Source organism: Citrus clementina, unplaced genomic scaffold (assembly GCF_000493195.1).
Source record: "Citrus clementina cultivar Clemenules unplaced genomic scaffold, Citrus_clementina_v1.0 scaffold_6, whole genome shotgun sequence".
Taxonomy (NCBI): domain Eukaryota; kingdom Viridiplantae; phylum Streptophyta; class Magnoliopsida; order Sapindales; family Rutaceae; genus Citrus; species Citrus x clementina.
In genome coordinates this window covers 8,143,707-8,170,160 of record NW_006262139.1, presented here as the reverse complement: position 1 = coordinate 8,170,160, position 26,454 = coordinate 8,143,707, and the positions used below count along the sequence as shown (strand labels likewise).

Here is a 26,454-nt window from a genome sequence, read left to right as displayed (position 1 = left end):
CTCCATCAAATTGAAATGAATCAACTGTAGTTTCGCTAGCTTGTGCAGTAGTCCAGATACAGCCCAACATGGCATCAAAGGCTCGTAAACCTGCTTTCACTCTACGATCCACGAAGTCATCATCATCATCACTAACTAAAATCATTTTTTCCTTAAGCTTTTGACATTGCTTTTCTATCCAGAGATATAGGATTTTGAATTTTTGAATTTGAAGGTGGATCAAGAGCAGATGGTTGTTTGGTTGATCCTCTATGATACTTTGATGTCAATTCACCCAATAATTTTTCTATGTTTTCTAATCTCCGTTCTAGGGTTTGGAACGACTCTTTGTTTTGGTTGAAGAATTACCCAAACCTTTCCATTAGTAATTGAAAAGCATCATTATTTGTATATGTTCTTTATAATGATTTTGATGATAACAAACTCTGAATATTTTTTATTAAAGTGTTGGAAATTTTTGGTTTAATAAATATTTCATTAAAAAGCCATATAATATTTTCCTAAAATATGAGAAATCATTAAACTTTAAACTGGGAAAACATCTTTTGTAAAATGATGATTAAAATTGTGATTCTGGAAACAAACGATGAACCGTTAACATTAAAACAGTTAACCGATATATTTCATAGATAAATACTTTCTTAAACTTGAACTGATTAGCAAAAATAGACAACACAAGTGTGCAGGGAAGGTTACTGGAATTAAACGGCTAACCCTTTTATATAAAACGGTGAACCGATAATTTCCAGAATGAAAATAGGTGCTAACCTTGAACCGTTGAAGACAAACGGATAAGCCTATTCTATTTTGCGTGCTGCTGGAAATAACTGGCGAACTGTTAACTTCAAGCAACTAACTAATAATTTCCAGAATATCATTCCATGCTAATCTTTAACCGTTTAGCAAGAACGGATAGCTGAATTTTATTTTGCAGGTCTCTGGAAATTAGGGCAAATCGATAGTGGCAAACAATCAACCGTTTATTTGAATTTCAGCTCAACGGTCACTTGGACCAGTCAAAACGGTTAACCGTTAATAGTTAACGATGATCTGATTTCGCGTAGAAAGTCAACAACGACTATATTTCAACTCCAAATATAAATAAGCTCAATCAAATTCAAACAAGAGTTGATCACAACGTTTTTATTAAGCAAATTATTGAGCATACAACTTTCTTTGAGCTTTAAATTATTGTATACATCTCATTTACTCACACTTTAGAATTTCATTTGTAATCAAACATATTGTGTGTGAGATATTTATTGTGTAATCTTTTTGAAAATCAAATTGAGAGATTGTAAAGTGTTGAGATACATTTAGGTTAAGAGATTGAGGATAATCATTGTTGTAAAGGTTATTGACACCTTAGAAGTCAATTGTAAGAGTGATTGAAACCTTAGAGGCTTGCTTAGTGAAATTTTCAAGCCCAGTGAGCTTGGAGGCGTGGATGTAGACGAGGATTGCTGAACCATATAAAAATCATTGTGTTTGTTTTCTCTTCCCTTACTCTATTACTATTGTACTTTATTGAATTTATTGTTTTTTATTCCATTAAGGTATTAGATTAAATTGTTGTGTGATTTGCTTAGCTTAAATTTTAAAAACCTAATTCACCCCCCTCTTGGGTTGCTTAGTTAGTATTTCATTATTAACATTAGTATGCCTAAGAGGTTCTGCCTGTTCATGCTTACAAAGACGATCAAGGTCACGCATTGAAACTGAAAATAATTCATATAATAATAATAATTTAGTCCAAAATATGGTAAATCGATTTCATTAAAAGTATGCACGCATTTTATACCTTATTGCATTTGATGCCACCAAGCCTTTTTTTCCATTTCAAGAATCATCAAATCTCATCATTATTTCATACACTAATAGGACACATTGTTCTATCAATAGAAGGTTGATCATATACAACAGAGGAAAAGTAGAATAATTGTGCATCAATGCCAGTACATATGTCATAAACCAAAATAAGTAAAATACAAGAAACAAGTTACAATAAAAAAAATTTATTAAACGAACCTTTAAGAAAAGAACACAACCACTAACGAAGCTCACTTATTTTCTTTAAAATTTTACACACCTTCCCATAAAAAAGTAAAGCACTAACTAGCTTAATTTTTTTCTCTGATAGAATTTGTATCTTTCAGTACACGAAGATACAACGGATTAATGTATATTGCACTTGTGGGAGATATATGGTTCCTAATGCAAAAAGACTAAAAAGTATCTTAAATTCATCATCAGAACTTGAACTATTCATTAGTCGTTTTTTCATCTCCACTATATGAATTCCTCTGGGTCCATTGTTATACATTGCACGCAAATTAGTCAAATCAATAGCTTGGTCATTTAAGTCCACATGTGTGCCTCCATCTCTAACCCCCATTATAGTTGCAAACGTTGTAGGGCTTAAATTGTATTATTTCCCATGTAGAATTATACTTTGCCTATGTACATCAGATTGTTCAATTAATGTTGCACATAACTCTTCTCTTAAGCGCCTACATTTTAGATCAAGTAGACTTCCAAAGCCGATTTCTTTTACTGCTGCTTGTTGATCACTTGAAAAAGATGAAACCAGCTCTGAGAACGAGGCTACACGACATTGAGATAGAAGGTTGCCACCATCAACCTTATCCTCATCAGATTCCTCAATATTTTTACTCGCACCACTATTTTCACCAATATTTGAGGTAGATATCTCATTTATATTACTAAGCATCCATCGATGCCTCTCCTCAGGGGTTAGTTTCTTCTAATTTTGTGCAATATCAGCTCTAACCTGCAACAATGATAATATATATACGTTCAATGGCATATTATTTTAAGTAAGAGAAAATGAAATATTCAACAGGTCATATTTAGATTACATACCGTTTTATTCACCTTTTCAACCCCTAATAGCCTTAGTTATTTTGCTTCTGTCTTACTGTGATCAATATTTAAAGTTACATTAATAAAAGAAATTAAACCTTTTAACATAATGGGTAAATAAATGCATATAATTTATACTTACAAATAGTATATCCATGCTTTTTTATTCACTCCTTGCTTTTCCTGCCATATTGATTTTTCTTTTGATTTTTTCCTCTTGCCATCAACAGATTACATGTCTTCATGTAAAGGCTACAAGAAAGCAATTAATAAAGAACAATTACTGCCTATCGCACTCATGTTTGGTGCGACAGGTGCCTATCGCACCAAAACACAGCTCACAAGTGAAATAGGCATCAACTGATATGCATCTAAACAAAGGCACACATGACGTCTATCACACCAAAAGAATGTATACACCAACCTATCACACAAAACTACCACACTCGAACGGCCAAGTCTAATTGTTATTCATTATCAAATTATTATAAAAAATAGAAAACACAGCTACAACATTTTGTCAAACAAAAAAAGGCAACCTATAATCTTAAAGAAAACAAATAGTTCTTTGTGGCATTTCATCAAATATTGTGTGTGCATTATATTTCTACACTATATTATTAACCAATTGTTTGCCCAAATACAACAAATTACAAATCTAATAACTTTAACACTTATAAAGCTAAGTTTAAAGTTGATTAACATTAATAAGAAGAGTGAAAGTGAGAGCCGGGAGTAGGAGCGAGAGTGAGAGCAAGATAGAGTGTGAGTCTGAGTTGGAAGAAAGGGCAAGAGCAATAGCAACAATAACAGCAGGAGCGGGAGTGGGAGAGTGAGAAAGATGAGGTTTTTCTTGTTATGATCTAGAGGGGGAGAAATAGAAGGAAGGAGAAAATGATTTTCTTCTCTTACAATTTGAACCGGTTGCCTTTTTTTTATTTTATTCACAATTTCTTTTTTTTTTAATTTGAAACCCCAACCGTTGTATTCAAAAAAGCTGAATCCAATGGCTCAAGGGCGCCTTCTACACCATACAGGGAATTTTATGCCCTGCATCGTAGTTGAGGCCTCCCTCTGACTACCTGATAAGTAAAGAAGATGAAAAGCTACTTTCTCTTTAGGTAAATTTACTTCAATAGCCCTTTTACTTTCATATAGGTTTTTATTTTATTATGTTAGAATTTAGTTTTTTTTTTTTTTGCATCATGTGTTTGAATAGAATTTAAAATTCAAGAAATAATAGTTAGATGACATTTTTTACCCTTATTTGTTGTTACTGTTATAATGAAAGGGGTAATTGGTCTTTATAAAAATAGTAAAGAGGTAAGTCGTGTATAGTGATTTTAATAAGGGAGAACTAGCAGTCTCCCTTATATCCAATTAGCTATGAGCAACAAGATCTAGTACCAACCATTTGGTTAATGTATACCAATTTGGTAATGTAAAACAATCTTATTCAAAAAAGAAAATTCAAATTAAAGACTACAAGTAATCAAGATTTTGGTTAATCTTCTATGAAAGTGCATTTGTGCCTACTAGCGTACCATAAGTATATTTGATGTAGTTGGACTAAACTATAAATGAAATATTTTGAGTTAATATCGCTGCATATGAATATTAAAATACATATATCAACAACAATGGAACCACGTATTTAGTTTAAGGGGACAAAAATAATAAAAAAATTATAAACTTGACTAGGCTATAATATAAACCATTAAATTTAGTAGGCTAGAATAAGTGATTAGTATTAAAAATTGTCTAATTATCAAGCGATAATAATATTATTTTGTGCTTATGTTATAATTTATATTTGTGTTTATGCAATATATTATGAATTATTAATTATGTTTTAAATATATCTAATTTTGTGTATTTTTGTGTTTATTAGGTAAAATATTAATTTCACGTAATTCGAGGCTCCAAACAGATAAACGGAGGACAAATTTGGATTTCGGAGGTCCGAAAACCTTAAGATCAGTCAAGATCGGCTTAAAATTGGGCTTGTATAAAAAGAGTTGACTTTTCTTGTTGACTGAACATTGATTAGATGATGAAATGAGCTTACAATAGATATGAGTGCATGAGATAGTTGGCAATTTTGACTAAATCTAAACCGTTCATAATTCAATGGCCATAATTGTGCCACGTGGCAATGATTGGTAAAGTAAGTTGTAGGATTCGAATCTTAGTATTTGGGTCGACCCGATCCACCCATTAACCCGCCAAACCTCAATCGTTCTTTGGCCAAATCGGACGAGTCAAACGATGCCACGTGTGATGTTGACTTTTGAAGTTTGACCAGCCATTGGATCTTGATCTAAAGGTTGTGAGGAGCACATGCATGAAGCTTATGATGGACAGCAACACACTGGATTATGAATTTATTTTTCTATAAATAGAGCCTCATTTTATGTTTTTAATCATATCTTTACAACTCTCTTCTTCTCAAATTCTCTCAATCTCCCTGTAATCTTGATTTTTTTTAATATTTTGTATAATTATTTTTATAAATAAAATTAGTTTTATTTTCAATTTTAGTTGTTTTTATTACTTTTAATTATAAGTAATTCAATTTTAATATTTCTTTTTATTTCAATTATGCTCAACTAAATAATAGTAGTTAGGGGAAGGTGAAACTCTTAGGAAATAAATATGATTTAATCAAATTCTATTTTTAATTTTGTAAATTAAATTATTTTCTATTTAATTTTACACATATTTTATATTTTGAAATTTGATTTATTATAGACAAACAAATGAATTTGGCACAATAAATTCTTAATAGCTTAATATAAGGTATGGTGAAATGGTATTTTGACTTATTGTAGACAAATTAAATTTAGCACAATAAATACTTAATCCATCATAAAATTAAAGGGAAAATAATAATAATTTATATAATTAATCTTTTGGGCAATAAATCTAAAAAAAAGGCAAAAAGAATTTATTAAGTTTTATTTACTACTAAGAGTGGATCCATAACCCTAACTAGTTCAATTTCATAGTTTCATTTAAATTAAGTTGTTTATATTCAAGTTTAAATTTCAATTTTTAGTTAAAATAAAATAAACAAATTAAATCTTTTCTCTCTGGATCGACCTCAGACTCACTGAGTTATAATACAACAAGACACTCTTATACTTGGGAGTTAAAAATTATTTTTAAGTTGTGTCAATAAGATTATGTAAGAAACCTAATATTAAATATTTTACAAATTAAATCTTTGACTATAATTAAAATAACAAATTACTCTTTTAACATTGAATTTTCAAGTTTTAATTTGCAAAACTAACTTAAATATAAAGGGTATTGAAGTTGTTTTAAGAAAGATTGACATATAGACATCTATGAGAAAAAGTATGTGATATCTCATTTAAAGAATAATTTTTGGGCTAGGCTTGCGTAAGTTTGTAACCACTATCGGACTCTTCATCCAATCCCAATCCAATTCAGATAATAAAATGCTGCCACTGTTTCTTGACCCAAAACACTTCAATGCTCAGCTCCAACTTTGCTTTGTGTATTTGCCTTTAAAAGCCAACTTATTTGGATTGACATTGACTTTCAACCCTTTCATTGGGGTCACACTCGCAGTGTAAGTTGATGGCATTCTTCCCTCACCAACACTAGTCACTGTTCTTTGAAATTCTTGCTGCACATTTGATTCATTTGCATTAAAAATTGCAATAAAATAAAGGTAATTAAGATCCAAAGAGGGCATGGAACAGTTAACTGAAGGGGACCTTGTGATGATTTGAATTTGCTTCAAGGTGAAGTTTAATGCATAGAAAAGACTGACATAATGTGGAGAAATTTGTTATGTTTTATTGATATCTCAAACAATACAATTCTAGGTTAATATATACATGTAGAAAACAACAAGAAAGGAAACTAAATAAAATCTCTACAAATTAGAGATTAAATCAAATCCTACAAATTAGGGATTGACAACTATCAAGATCTTCTATCTAAGGCATCAATATTTATAGTGAAACATAGCTAGGTGTTTTCCCACACTCCCTCTCAAGCTGGTGAATGGATATTGTCCATCCCCAGCTTGCCTATTATACTTTAAAACACCTTGTTACTCAAACCTTTGGTTAACACATCTGCTAACTTGCCACCAATAGATACAAATGGAGTGCAAATTAGGCCACTGTCCAGCTTTTCCTTTATAAAGTGCCGGTCAACTTCAATGTGCTTAGTGCGATTATGTTAAACTGGATTGTGTGTTATACTAATAGCTGATTTATTGTCACAATAAAGTCTCATAAGTGCTTCCCATTGAATTTTCAAGTCTTGTAGTACAATTTTCAGCCACAGTAGCTCACAAATCCTCATTGCCATGGCTCTAAACTCAGCTTCTGCACTTGATTTGGCAACTATGTTTTGCTTCTTACTTTTCTAAGTCACAAGGTTGCCACCAAGAAAGGTGCAATAACCTAATGTTGACCTCCTATCAATAATAGATTCTGCATAGTTTGCATCAGTATAGACTTCAAGTGTCAGTCCTTCTCATTTCTTGAACAAAATTCCCTTCCCTGGTGTTCCTTTCAAATATTGCAAGATCCTGTATACAGCTTGAAGGTGAACTTCTTTGGGATTATGCATAAATTGACTCACAACATTAACTGCATAAGCTATGTCAGGTCTAGTGTGAAAAAGATAAATCAGTTTTCCTACAAGCCTCTAATATGCTCCTTTATCCACTGTTACATTTTCATGAGCTTCTCTAAGTCTATGATTCGATTCTATAGGGCTGGCTGTCAGCTGGCTTTCACCCTATTTTTCCTATTTCCTTCAACAAATCCAGTATGTATTTTCGTTGTGATATGAAGATTCCATGCTTTGAGTGGGCAACTTCAATACAGAGAAAATACTTTAATCTACTAAGCTCTTTTATCTCAAATTCTTTAATTAATCATCTTTTTAGAGTTTCCCTTCATTCCACGTCATTTCATGTTACCATAATGTCATCTACATACAATAATAATGTTGTTACTCCCCCTGAAGCTGAATGTTTGACAAACAAAGTATGGTCAGCTTGACTCTGTTTATATCCCATGGCTGTCATGACCTTAGCAAATCGTCCAAACCAAGCTCTAAGGGATTGTTTCAGGCCATACAAGGCCTTTTTAAGTCTGCATACTTTGTTTCCTTTTAAATTCAAACCAAAACCATGAGGAATTTCCATGTAAATCTCTTTATCCAAATCACCATGTAAAAAGGCGTTCTTGACATCAAATTACTGCATACACCACCCAAGATTAGCAGCTAGAGATAATAATACTCTCACAGTGTTCATTTTGGCAACTGGAGCAAATGTTTCCAAACAATCAATCCCATAAGTTTGAGTATACCCTTTGGCTACCAACCAAGCCTTATACCTTTTTAGGGACCCATCTGCCTTATATTTAACAATGAACACCCATTTGCAGCCTTCTGGACTCTTTCACTTTGGTAACTCTACTAAATCCCACGTTTTTTTTTCAAGGGCCTTCATTTCTATTTTCATGGCATTTTTCCACTCCATATGACTTAATGCCTCAGATACTGTCTTGGGAATGGTTATGGTGTTTAGATGTGTGAGAAAAGTTCTGTGGGTGTGTGACAACTTATCATAAGACATAAAGTAAGATAACAAATATAAAGGATGTTGGGTACATTTTCGGGTGCCTTTTATAATAGCAATAGGAAGATCATTGTCATTATCTTCATTAGAACTAAAAATCTTTTCTTGAGAATGTGCAGTGTGATTAATTACCTCATTACCAGGGGCTGGTTCCATTTCTTAGACTTGCATAGGTTGAACATTGGGTGCTTTTCTTCTTGAATAAGTCAATATTAGGCTATTAGAACTTTGAACCTGTTTATCCTGTCCAAAAAACTTAGAGTCGAGAGTACAAGGGTTTTCAGCTTTTATAGAAACAGAATTAGGATTTGGGGAACCTTGAGAATTAATAGGGGTAAGAGCTAGAGGGTTTGTAGATGAAGGAGGAGGATGAGCATCAAGTTCTAGCAACAAAAATAAGTCATTGTCCTTATCTTCCATAAGTGATGTCTCCCCCTGAAGATAAGTCGTTGAGTGAAATAGCTTTCTTTTTCAACAAATGTAACATCAGCAGACACAAAGAACTTTTTTGTTGGAGGATGAAAATATTTGTATCCTTTTTGAGTTGAGGAATAACCAACAAATACACATTTCAGTGCTCGTGGATCCAATTTTCCCCTATTAGGGGAGTGAATATGAACAAAAGATACACAACCAAAAATTTTAGGAACAAGATGATTAGCAGTGTGAAAGTCTGGAAAATATTTTGAAAAAACTTGCACAGGATTTTTGAACCCAGGAACTCGAGAAGGCAGCCTATTTATAAGATGGGCTGTGGTTAGAACAGCTTCTCCTCAATAGTTTTTAGGAACATTTCTTTGAAACAAACAAGCTCTGGTGATGGCTAAAAGGTGACCATTTCTCCTTTCTGCAACCTCATTTTGTTGGGGAGTGTTAATACATGATGACTCATGAATTATAACCTCATTTTGGAAATATGATGATAGGTTTTGATTGAAATAGTCTTTAGCATTATGTGATCTAAACCTCTTTATTCCAACTCCAAATTGATTTTTGACCATGTTGTGAAAAATAGGAAAAATGAAACTCACTTTAGACTTATGTTTTAAAAGAAATATTCACAACATACGGGTGCAATCATCAATAAATGAAACAAACCAGCGAGCTCCTAAAACATTAGGAATTGTGGAAGGACCCCAAATATCACTATGAATGAGTGCAAAAGGAATAGATGTTCTTTTATTACTAACAGGAAAAAAAGCATGTTTATGTTTTGCAAGTTCACAAATATCACAGTGAAGGTTTTCTACATCAATTCCTTTAAATAATAATGGAAACATTACTTTAGGAATGCTAAACGAAGGATGTCCAAGACGAAAGTGTTGAAGCCAGATTTTGTCTTTATTAGAAATAGAAGACTCAGAAAAATATGACAGGGGTAAATAGTTTCCAGTTCTAGTTTGCCCACTTGATTCTTCAAGATAGTTGATAACTCTAGGAAATGAGAGTTATTACACCAATTCTAGACTTAAATCAAGATCATTTAGAGAACAAATAACGTGTTTTTATTACATTTTGATTACATTTTGCTTAAACATTCATTTTAGTTAAGTATTAATAAGTTTTGCGTGAATCATAGTAATGGAGGCAATACCACAAAGAAAGGTGGCAAGGGAATTATCATTAGAATAATTACCAAGGAACGAAGAAGAAGAAGAAGATCAGAATTGAAGAGGGTTGTTTCGACAACATTGGAGAATCGTGCAGAATTATTTGGCTTTGATTTTCACCGTGCTCAACTTATATTTGTCTTCTTCCTTTAATTATTTTGATGTATTCCGAGATCAATAGATTTATGATTATTTTTCTCATCCAGATTATGAACTAAATTTACTTGTAGTTGAGTGACAAATAATCCAATGGGTTCTTGACTGTTCTTATATGTTGTTATGGTATTGATGTAGCATTTTACTCTAGTAGTTTTTTATGAATATAACTGTTATTTCGGTTGACCACCCATTTAATAGTTTCAGTTAAGATAGAGCAGCAAAATGGCATGTCTTAGCGGACATTATTAGAGTATTACTTGTTCTTAAGTCGAGTTTCCTGGATTAGGTTATCTTGAATCTCATAAGGGCAATACTTGAAGTTAAGATTTGTGACACTCTAGACATAGGTGTTCACTTTGTAGGGTAGAGAGATTAAAAGATATAATGTCGTACCATAAATATATGAGCAACTGGTCATTGTTAGTATATTTAAAGGTATGAGACTTCCAACATGCGTTAGCTGAGGATGCAGATTTATTCTGCCTAGTACTACAACACTTATTGTAACAACTGGTGCTAATTTAGTAAACAACAGTCACCCCATTAGGAGAGTTTGATCATTCAACTACTATATTCTCAATTGAATCTTAGACACATTTAACTTAGTTTATTTCATTACAGTATTTTTTTATTTCCATCTCTCGCAATTATTAATTATGATAGAATTATTTGACAATTGCTTGTTTCGGTCTTTAGTTAATTTGCACTATTGTGATTGCTTTAGCATTTTGAGTAACATCAATCCCTGTGGAGACGATCATGAATACTCATCACTTTATTACTTGTTGTGTATGCTTGCACATTGGCATTGATAATATTTGATTATAAAAATCAATCAACAAGTTTTTGGCACCGTTGTCGGGGATTAATTGTTTATTTTTTAAGAGTGAAGTAAATCTTGATAGCGTCAAATTTGATTTGATTTATTCTATTTATTGGCAAATCGGTACATGCATGCGCAAAGACAGATCTATGGTATTCCAATTCGATCATGAGATTGAAAGGACTGTCAGGAGATTACGAAGAGAACAAAGGAATTCAGAAATTGCTTCAAGCATGAATAATTTACAGGATGCGGGAAATTTGAATCCTCACGGGCCCTTGCAACCAGTCAACATTCAAGAAGAGCATATTGAAAATGCTAACGGGAGACAGCCAGGCAATAACAATATTATTTACATGGCTGATGACAGAGACAGAGCAATAAGAGATTACGTTGTGCTAACTCCTCAAGTTGTACACCCTGGCATCATTCGACCTAAAGTAGACGCTGAAAATTTTGAGTTAAAACCAGTGATGTTTCAAATGTTGAAATAGTTGGGCAATTCAATGGATTTCCAAATGAAGATCCTCATCTCCATCTTAAATTGTTCTTGGAAGTAAGTGATGCTTTCAAGATTGCTGGAGCAACACAATATGCCTTAAGGCTGAGGCTTTTTCCTTATTCCTTAAGAGATCGAGCAAGAGCATGGTTAAATTCGTTACCATCTGATTCCATCACTACATGGAATAAATTAGCTGATAAATTTCTAATGAAATATTTCCCACCGACAAAAAATGCAAAGTTGCGGAATGAGATTACTTCCTTCCATCAACTTGAAGATGAAAGTTTGTACGAGGCATGGAAAAGATTCAAGGAATTACTCAGAAGGTGTCCTCATCATGGTATCCCTTGTTGCATTCAAGTGGAAACTTTGTACAATGGGTTGAATCCAAGTAAAAGGTTAATGGTGGACGCTTCAACAAATGGAGCTCTATTATCCAAATCTTATACTGAAGCTTATGAAATTCTGGAAAGAATTGCTAATAATAATTACCAGTGGCCTTCAGCTAGGCAACCATTAACAAGAGGATCAGCAGGGGTACATAACATTGATGCAATTACAGCCTTATCAGCACAAGTAACCTCATTAACTAACATGGTAAAGGCCTTGACATCTACTCCAGCAACAGTAAAACAAGTTGCTGAACTTTCTTGTATATACTATGGTGAAGAGCATGACTTTGATAATTGTCCTCGAAACCCAGCTTCAGTAAACTATGTGGCTAATTTCAATCGACAACCTCAGAACAACCTATATTCAAATACTTACAACCCTGGCTGGAAGCAACACCCAAATTTTGTATGGAGCAGTCAGAATCGAAATGCTCCAGTATTAAATGGACAAAATAGAAACACACGACCACCTGGTTTTCATCAGGAAAGTCAAGGGCAAAAGCATAACAGTCAGGATCCAATCACTTCACTGGAAGCACTAATTAAAGAGTACATTGCAAAGAATGAAGCAATTGTGCAGAGTCAAATTGTATCCTTGAGAAACCTAAAAAACCTAATGGGACAAATAGCCACAACAATGAGCAGCAGAACTCAAGGAAGCCTACCTAGCAACACAGAAGACCCTAGAAGGGAGGACAAAGAACACTGCAAAGTAATTAATTTGAGGTCTGGAAAGAATGTTGATATTCTAGTTAATGTAACAAAAAATATGATGGAATTCAATTCAGCACAAAAATTACCTCAAAATGGAAGCATGTTACAACAACCTCCTCTTCAAGATACTGGTTACATGGGCCAAGCTACAGTAACTGCAGAGGAAGTTCAACCAGAACATGCTGAAAAAGAAATTGCAACATCAGTAGTCACAACCTGCACCAAACCAAACAAACAGAGTTTGATATCTCCTGAAGCTACACAGTAGTTTAGACATCCATCACCTTTCCCACAAAGGTTCCAGAAGCAAAAACAAGACAAGCAGTTCAACAAATTCCTGAAAGTGTTGAAGCAATTGCACATAAATATACCTTTTGTGGAAGCTTTGGAGCAAATGCCAAATTATGTGAAATTTCTAAAAGATATCTTGGCACGAAAAAGAAGGTTGGGAGAGTTTGAAACCATTGTTTTAACACAAGAGAGCAGCCATATCATCCAGAGTAAAATTCCGACAAAAGTGAAAGATCCAGGGAGTTTTACAATACCCTGCTCTATAGAAACTAGGTATGCTGGCAGAGCACTTTGTGACTTGGGAGCTAGTATTAATTTAATGCCATTATCTGTATTTAAGTAGTTGGGAGTAGGAGAGTGCAGACCAACAACAGTTACTTTGCAATTAGCTGACAGATCTCATGCATACCCTGAAGGAAAAATAGAGGATGCACTGGTGAAGGTTGAAAAATTCATCTTTCCAGTGGATTTCATTGTATTAGACTTTGAAGCTGATAAAGAAATACCCATTATACTTGGAAGACCTTTTCTAGCAACTGGAAAGACTCTGATAGATGTGCAAAAATGAGAGCTCACCATGAGAGTGAATGATCAGCAAGTCACATTTAATGTACTAGAGGTTATAAGGAACCCTAATGAAGTAGAAGATTGCAATTTCCTAAGTGTAGTGGATTTTGTTGTAGCAGATAGAATGGACAAATGCTGCAATAATGCACTTGATAAAGTCACCACTTTTAAGGATGTCGAAGAGGAAGATGTTGCAGCAATCCAGACAGATTGGATAAACAAACAACAATCTGATAAGCACAACAGGTTTGTTGAACACCTGAATCTTTCAGATAGGGAAATAAAAACAACTTTACCATCTATTGAATCACCTCCGAGTTTTGAATTAAAATTGTTACCTTCACATTTGAAGTATGTTTATCTTGGTCAAAACAACACGCTCCTTGTAATCATTTCTTCTACTTTGGATGCAGGTCAAGAACAAAGTCTAGTAGATTTGCTGGGAAAATACAGAAGAGCAATTAGATGGACCATGGCAGATATAAAGGGGATAAGCCCATCAATATGCATACATAAAATTCTGTTAGAAGATTGTTCCAGCAATTTGGTGGAGCACCAGAGAAGGCTGAACCCTATTATGAAAGAAGTGGTGAAGAAGGAAATCATTAAATGGATTAATGCTGGAATTATATACCTAATATCAGACAATTCATGGGTAAGCCCAGTTCAATGTGTTCCAAAGAAATGAGGGATAACAGTAATGGCTAATGAGAAGAATGAATTTATTCCTACAAAGATAGTGACTGGATGGAGAGTATGTATGGATTACAAGAAGCTCAACAAAGCCACAAGGAAAGACCATTTCCCACTTCCATTCATAGATCAAATGTTGGACAGACTTGTTGGAAAACAATACTATTGTTTCTTAGATGGGTATTCAGGCTACAACCAGATTGCTATAGCTCTAGAGGATCAAGAGAAAACTACATTTACTTGTCCCTATGGAACATTTGCCTTCAGAAGAATGCCATTTGGGCTATGCAATGCTCCAACAACTTTTCAGAGATGCATGATGTCTATATTTTCTGATATGGTAGAGCAGACTTTAGAAGTTTTCATGGATGACTTCTCAATTTTTGGAGAAACATACAATGATTGTTTACACAACTTAGAAGGAGTTCTTAAAAGATGTGAGATGACAAACTTAGTACTCAATTGAGAAAAGTACCATTTCATGGTGCAAGAAAGGATAGTGCTAGGTCACAAGATATCCAAGGATGGTATTGAGGTAGACAAAGCCAAGATAGAGGTAATAGATAAACTGCCACCTCCAACTTCAGTAAAGGGTATTAAGAGTTTTTTGGGTCATGCTGGATTCTACAGAAGATTTATTAAAGATTTTTCCAAAGTAGCTAAGCCACTGTGTTCATTGGTGGAGCATGACAAATCATTTCACTTTGAAAAAGAGTGCCTTCAAGTATTTGGAGAATTAAAGAAAGCTCTGATCACTGCTCCAGTGGTTGTATTTCCATATTGGACTTTACCATTTAAATTGATGTGTGATGCTAGTGATCATTCTGTGGGAGCAGTATTAGGGCAAAGAAAGGATAAAGTTTTTCATTCCATATACTATGCAAGCAAAACTTTCACTCCAACTCAGATCAATTACACCACTACAGAGAAAGAGTTGCTAGTAGTAGTATTTGCTTTTGAAAAATTCAGAGCTTACCTGGTGGGTACTAAAGTAACTATTTACACAGACCATGCAGTCATCAAATATTTAATTTCAAAGAAGGATGCCAAACCAAGATTAATCAGATGGATCTTATTGCTTTAAGAATTTGATCTGGAAATTAAAGATAGAAAAGGGACTGAGAATCAAGTGGCAGACCACTTGTCACGGCTGGAAGCAGACACTAGTACATTGACAATTAAGGGCATCACTGAAACATTTCCTGATGAACAGTTGTTGGCAATATAGCAAGCACAGATGCTGCAACAGTCAAGACCCCCATGGTGTGTAGATTTTGCTAACTACTTAGTAAGTGGAATGCTACTACCTGAGCTGAAATTTCAAGAGAAAAAGAAATTCCTTCATGATGTTAGAAGTTATCAGTAGGATAATCCATATTTATACAAGTTATGCTCAGACCAAGTAATACGAAGATGTGCTTCCGAAAGAGAAATTCCCCACATACTGGAATCATGTCATGCTGCAGCATATGGAGGACATTTTGGTCGTCACAGAACAACTGCCAAAGTTCTGCAATCAGGTTATTATTGGCCCACTATTTTTAAAGATGCTTACGAATTTGTTAAATATTATGACATGTGTCAAATGACAGGGAACATAACTAGAAGACATGAAATGCCATTGACCAACATCTTGGAAGTGGAGGTTTTTTATGTCTGGGGAATAAATTTTATGGGACCCTTCCCACCATCTTTTGGGAACTTATATATCCTTATTGCTGTGGATTATGTCTCCAAGTGGGTAGAAGCTGCAGCATTACCTACCAATGATGCTAAAACAATGGTGGCTTTTCTTCAGAAAAATATTTTTTCCAGGTTTGGCACTCCTAAAGCAATTATTAGTGATGAGGGCACACATTTTTTCAACAAAATCTTTGCTGGAGCAATGATGAAATATGGAGTCAGACACAAGATATCAACAGCATATCACCCACAATCCAATGGTCAGGCTGAAGTGTCCAATAGAGAAATTAAAAAAATCTTAGAAAAAATGGTGAACCCAACGAGGAAGGATTGGTTTTTACATTTGCATGACTCTCTATGGGCCTACAGAACAGCATACAAAACTCTACTCGGCATGTCTCCTTACTAAATTGTTTATGGCAAAACTTGTCATTTGCCACTAGAGCTAGAGCATAAAGCACATTGGGCACTAAAGAAATTAAATTGGGATATGCATGCTGCAGTAAAACAAAGGAAACTTCAACTTTGTGAGCTTAATGAATTACGGCTATTTTCATATGAAAATGCAAGAATCTATAAAGAGAAGACAAAACACTGGCATGACAAGCATATTCAGCACAGGAAATTCAACCATGGTCAATTAGTGTTGCTCCACAATACAAGGCTAAGATTATTTCCGGGAAAGCTCAAGTCACGATGGTCTAGCCCGTTTAAGCTGTTAAAATCTTATCCTAATGGAGCTGTTGATCTTCTAGATGAACAAACAGGCCACAAATTCAAAGTTAATAGACACAAGGTTAAGCATTACATACATCCAACAGCAGAATGTTCAAAGGAGGTGTTACTCCTTAAAGAACCCAACTATTGAACAATGAAAGAAGGTCAGGTTGAACGACCTTAAATCAAGCGCTCCATGGGAGGCAGCCCATTGTGGAGACAACCACTTCAAACCAATTTTGATCTCCTTTGGTTTAGTTGACAACTCTCCCTCTTTACCATTTTATTTAGTTTTGTTCTTTCATTCTAGCTATTTAATTTTATCTTTTCAAATTATTGCATTCTTTACTTTGCTATTATTTGATCTATTTATTTTTAAATGTTAGAATTAATTTGAATTTGTGGGAAGTATGTGTGACAATTGAATTCCATATTGACAAGTGAGGTTGTATGGTGGCAGAGTACAGAGGTGAGCCACGTGTCAGAGGCTTTAGTGTGAAGTATGTACCATTGCTAGAGTAAGCGAATGGGTGCTGCAGCAACCAATTTTACCGTTACAGTAAATTGAAAGATGGAGCCTCTCACTTACCGTTGCAGATAAATCATGACAGATGGAGGCTTGGATGTGGATAGAAATTGTGAATAAATCTCCGAAATTAATGCCTTAAATTTACTAGCCAATGTTTTTGGGATACGTGCTTTAAATTAAAAAATATATTCTTCCCTCATTTATCTTTAGTTACCGTATTTATCTCCAATTAAAGTCCACTATAAAAAGGAGTCACTGTGCTTAGTGCTCTACGCCACTATTCCCCATCTCATTCGCAAATCCAACTCTCCTAATTCTTAACCTCTTCTTTTCTTTTTACTCTCAGGCACAGTAGCCTCAATTTGTTACTGCTACAACAATGTTGAGATATAAGAAAATAGCAAGCCGCCTCAAAGATCTGTCACGATTCCAGAGTTACCATGCCGAAGAAAAATATGAAGAATTCATAGAGCCGCGTAGGATTCTGGAAGAAAAAGGGTTTCAATTTTCAGACCAACTCACGGGAATTGTGTAAATAATTCATAATGCTGCAGCAAAACGATGATGACTAGAGTTTTGCAACCACCCTCAAGATCATGTGCTGCCTGCAGTCAAAGAATTTTATGCCAATTTGGTAAGCCCTGATCAGCACAACATTTGGGTAAGAAATACACTTGTCCCATTAGACTCCTGTGTTATCAATGCTTTTATAACTTACCTGTTGAAATTACTTGTGAGTATGCTAAGTTGCGTGATAAGTTAACCCCGAAAAAGTGGGACACCATTCTCACAACTCTTACCATCGAAGGGGCATTATGGGCTAATGAGGAAGGGCGTGTAGTTAATAGGATAGATTTGAAACTTATTACTAAGGTGTGGGTGAAATTTCTGAAATCTAGGCTTATGCCCACCACTCACACTACTACAGTTTTGCAAGAAAGGTTGGTCTTGTTATATGTCATAGTTCGAGGGCTTCCCATAGATGTGGGTAGGATCATTGCAAAAGAAATCCCAGATTGTGCAGTCAAGACTCACCGAACTGCTGCCTTGCTATTTCCTTCACTCGTCACCAGCATTTGTGTAGTTTTAGGAGTTCGTCTTGACTCCAGATATGACCATGTCTAGAATGATGGTGCCTTTATGGCACGAACCATTGAGAGAGTTGCTGGTGAGAGTGCTGGAACAACCACTGAACCAGCTGTTGTGACAGGAGCAAGATGAGCTGTTGGCTTAGAACATGCCATCCAGGCACTCAACACAAGTATAACTCAATGTACGGAAGCACAACAGCAGGAAAACGATCGGTTTTGGAGCTATATCCAGCACCTGGACAATCAACTACACCAATTTACTCTGAACATGAAACGCACTCACCGGAACTTTCCTGATGCACTGCTCTAACAGTATAATTTTGACACCAACACCACAGATGCTCCAGCAAAGGCTAGTGCAGAAGCCACTGCCACAGAGGAACCAGTAGAAGATGCTGCAGCCGAACGCTAAGTAGAGAAAGAATCAGACGACGCTGAACCATCTGACCAGCCTAAGGAAGAATGTGACAAGTCTGAGACTAATAGCTCACCTACAGAGGACGAGGACAACTCGGAGAAAGACCGTGAGGAACCAACCATCCAAACCTAGCCCAAAACCAGAAAAAAGCACATTATTCAAGAAGAGGATGAGGAATCCCTTGAAGAGGAGCCGTCTATTCCAATCCTTACGGGCAAGAGAAAGGACAAGGGTAAAGTAAAAATGGCAACACCTCCAGCCTCTGACGATGAGATAGAGCAAGTCGTTGCTGAGTTGGCTGTTGTAGCAGCCAGAGCTATGCCTACACCTGAGCAAGCCAAGCATCTACTTGCGGTTATTGCTGCCATCACAACTAAGGGCCAGGCAGCTGATGCATTAACTCAAAAGCCTCTATAGCAAACTCCTAGCCAGCCTATTCGCACCAGCCCGAGACAATCCAGCAAACGAAAAGGTAGTACGTCTACAGGTACTGCTACAGCAACCCCAGCCACAACTCCTCTCACCAGCCCCGCAGTGAAAAAGACAAAGACATTGCCAACCACTTCCCCAAAAGCTTCACCAAAGGATAAGTTACACAGTGCATCCAAGAAGCGCTGATAGCATCCTGTCATATGCTGCAGTCCTCACCTCAGGGGAGTACTCTTTCCTCACTAGTTCATGTTCTTAAAAAAAATTATTTGTTAATTTGTGTGGTATTTTCTAAGGTCTTCCATATCCTTGACAACTTGTGTGCCTTTGTTATATATGCTTGTGAGGACACAATATCTCTCAAGTTTGGGGGGGTTGTTTCCGAATGCATGTGTTTATGTATGTGTTATGTGAAGCTCTGTTATCTGTTATTTGTGTATGGATTTGAAAACCTAATGAAGATAAATTGAGTGTTATTCAATATTTATGATAATGCCAAGTAGAGATAGTTATAGATAGAAGTGTAATTTTATCCCAACACTTAAGACTTTGGTTAAATTGTATGAGACTGCTAGAGCAGAGCCAAAAGAATAGTAAATATCTTAAGTTTGGAGGGAGAAGCAAGTTAATTGACTGTGATATCTATGAAATAAACTCTGCTCCAATGGCTCAAGTTGCTGAGTAACCAGATTTGAGTATATACCCCATATGCAGAATTGTGTACAAGGTAGCGAGAGTTATGAGCAATGTTGTAGCAAATAAAAAAAAGAAAAAAAAAAGAAAAAGAAGTCATCTATCTAAAGCATTGAGTAGCCAAGTCTGTTCATGAGCCCCATGTTCAGCCTTAAGTAAAAGATACCTTTAGATAAGATTATACCGCAAATATTGCTGCAGCAACTCTGATCTGATAATGGTTTGAGTAATTGGGTGTCATCATTACAAGTGATTGACATTCACATAAAAGATAAATATTACAGTGAGAAGGTTGATTACTCCCCAGTTTATCAATGTTAAAACAATCACAGTTTGAGTATATGAAATTTATGCTACCCCATTTATGAATGAAGTATATCACTGCTGAAATTTATGCAGTCCTTTGGTGATGTTACAGCATATCTAGAATTCAATCAAAAGAAGCACACACACACTATGGACAGAAAGAAGCTTAAGTCTAAAACTGATTTACTATGGGCATTTTGTATGATTGGGATTGTGATCTGAAGGTGGAAGAATCCTTGCAAATTTGATAAAAGAGCTAAAGTTGTTTGCATGTTTGTTTGTGGGAAATGTTAGTATGTGTCATTACTTGAGGACAAGTAATGGTTTAAGTTTGGGGGTGTGATAACTCTAGGAAATGAGAGTTATTACATCAATTCTAGACTTGAATCAAGATCATTTAGAGAACAAATAAGGTGTTTTTATTACATTTTTATTACATTTTTATTACATTTTGCTTAAACATTCATTTTAGTTAAGTATTAATAAGTTTTGCGTGAATCATAGTAATTTGTGCTAAAAACAGATGCATAATTGTAGGTTCTTGGAAAGTCTTAATTCACGAGGGGATGTTGAGGTATTAGATGAGTAAGAGGAGGAAAGAAAACGGTAATAAAAGAAGAAAAGCACAATCAGGAGCAATGCAGTATTGTTGCAGATGTTAGAGCAATCTGTGCTGTAGCAATCTGGAAGTAAATGCGGGAGAAAACTTAGGCGCGGGTCAGCACATGTTTCCTAATTTAACGCATGCACGCTTATGGGCTTGTGTTTACCCTAATTTGCAATAGAAAATGGAGGCAATACCACAAAGAAAGGTGGCAAGGGAATTATCATTAGAATAATTACTAAGGAACGAAGAAGAAGAAGAAGATCAGAATTGAAGAGGGTTGTTTCGGCAACATTGGAGAATTGTGCAGAATTATTTGGCTTTGATTTTCACCGTGCTCAACTTATATTTATCTTCTTCCTTTAATTATTTTGATGTATTCCGAGATCAATATATTTATGATTATTTTTCTCATCCAGATTATGAACTAAATTTACTTGTAGTTGAGTGACAAATAATCTAATGGGTTTTTTACTGTTCTTATATATTGTTATGGTATTGCTGTAGCATTTTACTCTAGTAGTTTTTTATGAATATAACTGTTATTTCGGTTGACCACCCATTTAATAGTTTTAGTTAAGATAGAGTAGCAAAAAGGCATGTCTTAGCGAACATTATTAGAGTATTACTTGTTCTTAAGTCGAGTTTCCTGGATTAGGTTATCTTGAATCTCATAAGGGCAATACTTGAAGTTAAGATTTGTGACACTCTAGACATAGGTGTCCACCTTGTAGGGTAGAGAGATTAAAAGTTATAATGTCGTACCATAAATATATGAGCAACTAGTCATTATTAGTATATTTAAAGGTATGAGACTTCCAACATGCGATAGCTGAGGATGCAGATTTATTCTACCCAGTGCTGCAGCACTTATTGTAACAACTGGTACTAATTTAGTAAACAACAGTCACCCCATTAGGAGAGTTTGATCATTCAACTACTATATTCTCAATTGAATCTTAGACATATTTAACTTAGTTTATTTCATTACAGTATTGTTTTATTTCCATCTCTCGCAATTATTAATTACGATAGAATTATTTGACAATTGTTTGTTTCGGTCTTTAGTTGATTTGCACTATTGTAATTGCTTTAGCATTTTGAGTAACATCAAACCCTGTGGAGACGATCTTGAATACTCATCACTTTATTACTTGTTGTGTATGCTTGCACATTGGCATTGATAATATTTGATTATAAAAATCAACCAACAATAGTAAATCTCATTTTTCTCTCTAGCATGTCCAATCATCTTCCCCGTACCCTGGTCCTGAAATATGTTATATAAAGGATAAAAAAAATAACATTACAATTCAAATCTTTTGTGAGTTTATGAATAGACAAAAGGTTAGTAGACAAATTTGGTACACAAAGGACATTTTTAAGTGTGAGGGCTTGATTTATTAAAACATTTTCTTGACCAACAACTGTTGATAGGGAACCATCGGTTGTGCATATCTTCTTATTGCTTAGACAAGGGTCATAGATGATGAATTTGTGTGAGGAGTGGGTCATATGGTCGGTGGCACCTAAGTCTATGACCCAAGAGTTGGGAAATGTCATACATGAGACATTTAGTGCATATAGAGATGAAAACTTACTTTTGAATGCCAAAGAACAAGTACCGGCCTCTGGTGGCTTCTCCAATGCTCCCACCAAACTCTTCATCTTTTCAATTTCTTCTCTGTTGAGCTTGTTAAGTTCATGAGATTTAACTTCGCCACCAGACTGTGTAGAGGTCATATGGGCTTGCCCTTGTCCCTTCGGCTGTCCATTCTGAATAGTTGAATTTTTATTGAACATTGGTGGCTTTCTATGTAGTTTCCAGCATTGTTCTAGAATGTGTCGAGGCTTCTTGCAGTAGGTACACCATAAAGAATCTTTATTTGTCACCTTGGATGCATTAGTTTGTTTAGTTTCACCAAGAGGTTGCTGACTTGGGCCAGAGTACTTAATTATAACATTTATTGCGACCATGGCTGAACTCTCCACTGATTGGGATTTAACCATGACTCGTCTTCTACTTTCTTCGCTCCGAATTGCAGCAATGGTTTCATCTAGTGATGGTAAATCTTATTTCCCCAATACTTGCACTCGAACAGGATCAAACACCCCATTTAGTCCAGCTAAGAATTCGTAGATCCTCTCTTTTTCAATAAACTTTTTCATCAAGGCAGCATCAGTACTACACTTCATTTGAAAACATTGATAATAATCCATCTCTTGCCACAAAATTTTCAACAAATTAGCATATTCAGTAACAGAACGACCTCCTTATTTAGTTGTAGCGATCTTGGTTTTAATGTCATAAATTTGAGCAGCATCACCCACCTTAGAATAGGTTTTCTCAACAGCTTCCCATATTTCCTTGGTTGTGGGAAGAAACATACATGTGTCACTAATCTCTGGGACCATTGAATTCCACAGCCAGGACATAACCATAGCATCTACTTCATCACAGGCATCAAATCTAGGATCCCCTGGTTTGGGTTCGGTACCAAGTAGGTGACTAATTTTACCCCTTCCTTTTAGAAAGGTTCGAACAAACTGAGACCACTTTAAATAATTTTTCCCATTCAATCTATGGGTTGTCGGAATGTTCTGCAAATCTCATGTTGATGGAGTATTTATGTTGTCACTCAATTGAGTAGGGTTGAGTTCATCAACAATCTCAGACATCGTTGGAATTTGAAAATAATCTCAAAAAAATGAGAAAAAGATGTTAGAAAAAGAATTTAGCAATGAAGGCTAAAAAAGAATTCCTAAAAGAGCCTAACAAGGCTCTGATACCATGTGAAAAATTTTGTTATGTTTTATTGATATCTCAAACAATACAATTCTAGGTTAATATATACATGTAGAAAACAACAAGAAAGGAAACTAAATAAAATCCCTACAAATTAGAGACTAAATCAAATCCTACAAATTAGGGATTGACAACTATCAAGATCTTCTATCTAAGGCATCAATAGTTACAGTGAAACATAGCTAGGTGTTTTCCCACACATAATCTTCAATTGTTGCATCATAAATAAGCCCAGGGCCTAATGCCTTGTTGGGATTGATATGTCCAGCTCTTATGGCCATAGGAGTGGCTACAGGATTGTTAATTTCATCACCCATCTGTTCAATGAGACCGTTTGTGTTATTAGAGGAATCAGATGTGGCCATTATGGCTGATCGGACAGTTGCAGGGCTCCATTTGAAGGTGTGCTCGTCTGGAAGAGTGTAGTTGTTCCTGCTGCATGAGGCATGCCACTGATGTTCCAGACATTTTATTGAAGTTATTTAATATAAGCTTTGAGTTTAGCTCAAATACAGCACGATTTGGAGGCCATGAAACTAAGATCAAATCCTCAGGAACCATAACATCAAGCTTCAAGACAAATGGGCAGCTGGCGGATGAGCCTCTAGAGCTGTAGATAGCCACACTTGGTGTTGGTTTTGTCCCCATTTCTATTTTTCCAAACTGAATGCTGACCCTTGCCTTAGGATCGATCTTGATGTAGTCTTTGGAAATGCCACCAATTTTTGGTTTCATGAACACTGCCGGAAATTTAAATCTAAATGAGCTTTGTAGAAACACTTTCGGGCTTTTGAAGTCTAAAATGAAGATACCTCCAGAGACGTTCGAGTTCTCAATGTTGGCAACGTGGTTGGTAATGCACTCATTCTTGTCAGAGCACACAATAATGTTTTGCCCAACATTCTTCAATTTAGTTAGATTGGGGCAGTTATTCATGAAACAATTGGTATCTGGCTAAAAGATAATGAATTCCATGGAGAAAAAAGACAAGCCTGTGATTGTAACTTCATTTCCAAGAGTTAAAGTAGCATTAAACTCGCGAATCATTGTACCAGCAGCAAAAGTTAAAACCCAAGGTATGCCTTATAAGCATACTTAAGAATGATTTCCAAATACAAACATAACCTGCCTATAAAAATTAAGTGCGGAAGTTTAGAACCGAACCTTCAGCCATTGATGTGTCATATACGACTGTTTGCTTCTCACTTTTGATACTTCTGAAACCTTCGTAATCAGTAGTGATGGTGTAGTATATGTTTTTCTTTAATTACAGACCTCATAGACCAAAACTATCTCAACATTTCGCTTTTATTTCATCTTTCCATCAAATATGAAGGGTAGAGCAGTTGCCACAACTGTTGTCAGCTGTCAAAACATGGCAGGACCATATGCTGGAAATATATTAAACAGTCACATGTTGAAGTGTTGAAAATGTTGGACCATATGCTAGAAACATATTGATCGACCATGTGTTCAACATTCTCCCACTTGGTCCATACATTTCAATCAATATGATATTCAAGTATATCAATTACTTAGACTTAAAAGATAATACATGAATCATAGAGATTGGTCCTCTAAAAACGAGTATTATATTCCATTTATCACAATGTATTATACCTTTTAAATACTAGCCATGTATGTTAACTTAATGAATAACCCCCATGTGTATTCTTGGTCCATTAAAATTGATGTTTTCTGAAAATAAATGAATGTGCACATAGAGGCGAGAAAAACAACACAATAAAAAAAAGTCTCATTTATATTACATTGTATATACAATGAAAATTACATGACAAAACCAAGTCCCATTAAATTTACATGATCCTTAAAATTCTGTGGTGGCATGCCTTTTGATAAAGGATCAACAATCATCAATTCAATGTTAACGTGTTCAATGACCACTTTCTTTTTTTTAACACGTTCCCTAATGGCTAAATATTTAATGTCGATGTGTTTACTTTGACTTCCGCTTTTGTTATTTTTAGCCATGAAAACTGCAGCTGAATTGTTACAATATATCCTCAATGGTCTTGAGATTGAATCCACAATTCTAAGCCCAGATATGAAACTCCTCAATCATACACCATGCGATATAGCCTCAAAATAAGAAACGAACTCAACCTCCATAGTGGAAGTAGCAGTCAAAGTCTGCTTTGTACTTCTCCAATATATAGCTCCACTGGCGAGCATAAAAATATATCCGGATGTTGATTTTCATGAATCAACACAGCCAGCATATTCTGAATCAGAGTAGCAAATTACCTCTAGATTGTCAGTTCGTCTATACATAAGCATGTAATCCTTGGACCCTTGAAGATACCTCATTACTTTCTTTACAGCTTTCCAGTGGTCTAAACTTGGATTACTCTGATATCTTCTCAAGATTCCAATAGCAAATGCAATGTCAGGTCTTGTACAAACTTGAGCATACATCAAGCTTCCAACAGCAGATGCGTATGGAATATTTTTCATTTGTTCCCTTTCAAAATCATTTTTGGGGTATTGGTTCAAATTGAACCTATTATTTAAAGTGGATGGATATTGATTATGCTATTCGGAAAGATGAACCACTTATTAATGATAACAACACTGAAGTTGATATTGCTCTTTATGACAAATGGGAGCGATCTAATCACCTTAGTGTGATGTTCATAAAGACCAAAATCCCTGTTGCTATTCGTGGTTCAGTCGATCAGCATAATTATGACCAAGCATTACTGAAAGCAATTGATGAGCAATTTGTAACTTCAAATAAGGCACTTGCAAGCACCTTAATAATGAAATTTTCATCTATGAAGCTCATCAATGTTAGAGGTGTGCGTGAGCACATCATGCAGATGAGAGACATTGCGGCTCAGTTGAAACTTCTTGAGGTTGATATGTCCAAAACCTTTCTTGTGAATTAT

The 26,454-nt window shown here is 35.2% G+C and overlaps 1 non-coding gene and 1 pseudogene across 1 annotated transcript; both read right to left on the bottom strand.

The window, feature by feature from the left end:
- Positions 1–6,259: 6,259 nt before the first annotated feature.
- The window catches only part of LOC112097324, a 25,890-nt pseudogene continuing 5,695 nt past the window's right edge, over positions 6,260–26,454 (bottom strand).
- Positions 11,850–11,956, bottom strand: LOC112097551. Its single transcript, XR_002905082.1, has one exon. It is a non-coding gene; the product is annotated as a small nucleolar RNA R71 (small nucleolar RNA).